Source organism: Convolutriloba macropyga, unplaced genomic scaffold (assembly GCF_964194025.1).
Source record: "Convolutriloba macropyga unplaced genomic scaffold, txConMacr16.3 SCAFFOLD_1007, whole genome shotgun sequence".
Classification (NCBI taxonomy): domain Eukaryota; kingdom Metazoa; phylum Xenacoelomorpha; order Acoela; family Convolutidae; genus Convolutriloba; species Convolutriloba macropyga.
In genome coordinates, this window is record NW_027451966.1 from 31,501 (window position 1) to 35,000 (window position 3,500).

General features: G+C 39.9%; 1 non-coding gene and 1 pseudogene across 1 annotated transcript in view; both read left to right on the forward strand.

Moving 5' to 3' along the window:
- Window positions 1–1,417: 1,417 nt before the first annotated feature.
- On the forward strand, window positions 1,418–1,569 carry LOC142357084 (5.8S ribosomal RNA; annotated as a pseudogene).
- A 1,683-nt stretch (window positions 1,570–3,252) lies between these two features.
- The window catches only part of LOC142357083 (large subunit ribosomal RNA), a 3,522-nt gene continuing 3,274 nt past the window's right edge, over window positions 3,253–3,500 (forward strand). The window contains exon 1 of the ribosomal RNA XR_012761544.1: window positions 3,253–3,500. This exon is cut by the window's right edge and continues 3,274 nt beyond it. This is a non-coding gene — a ribosomal RNA (large subunit ribosomal RNA).

Here is a 3,500-nt window from a genome sequence, read left to right on the forward strand (position 1 = left end):
AGTAGCTGGATTTAAGCTCAAAATGAGACACTGTTGGTGAAACTTCATCATGAGAATGTCACAAGCTGATCAAGCTCTATGATATGACTAGTATTATGTTGCTTCTAGTAGGCTAAGCGCAAGCCGAAACATCAACATGTGAAAGTCGTAGAATTTTGCGATCAAATTGTGGCTAGTACTGTGATGTTACTAGTAACCTTGTGTTACGTCATATGGCCAAGAGAGCATTTGAAGGCGAAACTTCTGCATGGGGAAGCTGCATCATGAACAAAAGTTTATATCGAGTATTATGTTGACATTAGTAGGCCCTGGCCGAAAGCGCAGCATGTGAAAGGTATAGATAAAAGTTATCGTTGCAGTCAGTACTGTGTAGTTACTAGTAGCTGGATTTAAGCTCGAAATGAGACACTGTTGGTGAAACTTCATCATGAGAACGTCACAAGCTGATCACGCTCCATGATATGACTAGTATTATGTTGCTTCTAGTAGGCTAAGCGCAAGCCGAAACATCAACATGTGAAAGTCGTAGAATTTTGCGATCAAATTGTGGCTAGTACTGTGATGTTACTAGTAACCTTGTGTTACGTCATATGGCCAAGAGAGCATTTGAAGGCGAAACTTCTGCATGGGGAAGCTGCATCATGAACAAAAGTTTATATCGAGTATTATGTTGACGTTAGTAGGCCCTGGCCGAAAGCGCAGCATGTGAAAGGTATAGATAAAAGTTAGCGTTGCAGTCAGTACTGTGTAGTTACTAGTAGCTGGATTTAAGCTCGAAATGAGACACTGTTGGTGAAACTTCATCATGAGAACGTCACAAGCTGATCACGCTCTATGATATGACTAGTATTATGTTGCTTCTAGTAGGCTAAGCGCAAGCCGAAACATCAACATGTGAAAGTCGTAGAATTTTGCAATCAAACTGTGGCTAGTACTGTGATGTTACTAGTAACCTTTTCTTACGTCATATGGCCAAGAGAGCATTTGAAGGCGAAACTTCTGCATGGGGAAGCTGCATCATGAACAAAAGTTTATATCGAGTATTATGTTGACGTTAGTAGGCCCTGGCCGAAAGCGCAGCATGTGAAAGGTATAGATAAAAGTTATCGTTGCAGTCAGTACTGTGTAGTTACTAGTAGCTGGATTTAAGCTCGAAGTGAGACACTGTTGGTGAAACTTCATCATGAGAACGTCACAAGCTGATCACGCTCTATGATATGACTAGTATTATGTTGCTTATAGTAGGCTAAGCGCAAGCCGAAACATCAACATGTGAAAGTCGTAGAATTTTGCGATCAAACTGTGGCTAGTACTTTGATGATGCTTGTAGCCAACCGAATTGGTTGAAAAGCCCAATAAGTAAGCTAACTTGGGAGAGCTTGTTGGAAACCAAATGCTACTAGATTGGTCCAAATACATCCTTCAACAGGGGATCACTTGGCTCGCTTTACGAAGAGGAGCACAGCTATATGTGTTAATTCGGTATGAATCGCAAGATTTGTTTACCGACCTCTCTAACGCAAAAGGCGGTCTCGGCTTCGGCTGTTGACTGCGTCCGATTCAGGGTTATATAACTCTCGATTGAACACATTGATGTTCTATTGTTGGTGCTTCCAATAAAATTGGAACACTTAAAGCAGAACCGATTCAAATAATAGCATTCTGATCAATGATTGCATTCCTTGATCAAGAACTGCTGGAGTCATTGTGATGGCGAATTTTCTTCATAAGAAAATTGCAAAGAGACGGAACTTAATGAGACTAGTATTATGTTGTTTCTAGTAAGCGGAAGCTGAAACAGCAACATGTGAAAATCAAGTTTTGTTCAATGATCTCGAGGCGATAAGTACTATGAAGCAACTAGTAGCCTAAGCATGACTCAGATTTGAGACAGTCAAAAAGACTGGCGAAACTTCTTCACATGAAAGTTACATAGAGAACTACAAATGTATACAGCGAGTATTATGTTGTTTCTAGTAGGCGAAAGCTGAAACATCAACATGTGAAAGTTGTCTGCAAACTGTAGAACGATATGTGATTAGTACTGTGCTGTTACTAGTAGCCAGTCTGACTGTAGAAGCCAAGACAAAGGGAAACTAATGCATCTGAAAAGGACAAGTTATGGAAAGGTATGCACGATAAGTATTATGTTGTTTCTAGTAAGCGGCAGCTGAAACATCAACATGTGAACGTCGTTGTGTACAGTAACCTAGAACTATATAGTCCTTAGTAACGTGCATTTACTAGTACCTGTAATTGGTATTCAGACTCAGGCAGTTTGGAATAGTTTGGCAAAGATGCACCAGAGAAAACTGGGATTTGATACAGAAATTGTTGAATACAAGTATTATGCTGCTTCTAGTAGGTTGAATCCGAAACATCAGCATGTGAAAATTGAAAACATTTCTGGTTCGAATTGTCACAAGTATTTGGTGATCTGAGTAGCCAAACTCACTACAACGCCAATTGAAGGCAAAAATTCTCAACGGGAAAAGCTATTCTCATTGAATGAGCTAACAAGACGAGTATTATGTTGCTTCTAGTAGGCGAAAGCCAAAACATCAACATGTGAAAGTCTTGCTGAACAAATTTAATGTTGTTGAGCTCAGTACCGTGTGAATTAGTAGCCATAATTGGCGAGCGAAAATTGAACTGGCGAAACTTCGTCTTTGGAAAATTGCAGATGCCGAGCACTTATTTTGCAACGAGTATTATGTTGACTGTAGTAAGCGAAAGCCGAAACAGCAACATGTGAAAGCTGTTGAAATTTGTGGTCATTTTGCAATAAGTACAAGGAGTGTAACTAGTAGCCAGGTCAAAATTTGGGATAAGAATGAGCAAAAATTCTGCATGAGAACAGTTGAAATTATGAAACTAAATTACAAAGACTAGTATTATGTTGTTTCGAGTACGCGAAAGCGGAAACATCAACATGTGAACGTTTGTAACGAAGTTTCGTTAATTTTCAGCCTAGTACTGAGCAAGAACGAGTAGCCTCATCTCCAATCCCACGCAAAATGTAGTGAAATATGTGAGTGAACCTTATTCACGGTGAGGGTTTCCCGAGGTCTGTATTGCAGCGAGTATTATGTTGCTTCTAGTAAGCGAAAGCTGAAACAACAACATTTGAAAGTTGGAATTAATGACTGAATGGAAACTTCGACCTGTGTTTGATAGTAGTAGCGAACAAAACTGCTGAATCGGTTTCTGTCTCATATTGGTCAGTGAACCAATTAAGAGACAATCAACTACATAACCTGAATTGGGCGAGAGAACCCCCTTAACTTAAGCATATCAGTAAGGGGAGGAAAAGAAATCAACTGAGAATCCCTTAGTAATGGCGAATGAACAGGGAAAAGCTCATCGGGAAGAGAAATGGCAACATTTCTCGGTGTCCGGTATGGTTTGATGCTAGACTGGTGAATTTGTCCTGATGTCTACTGGAAAGTAGCATCAAAGAAGGTGAAAATCCTGTAAAGGTCATTTTCGATACCAGTCAT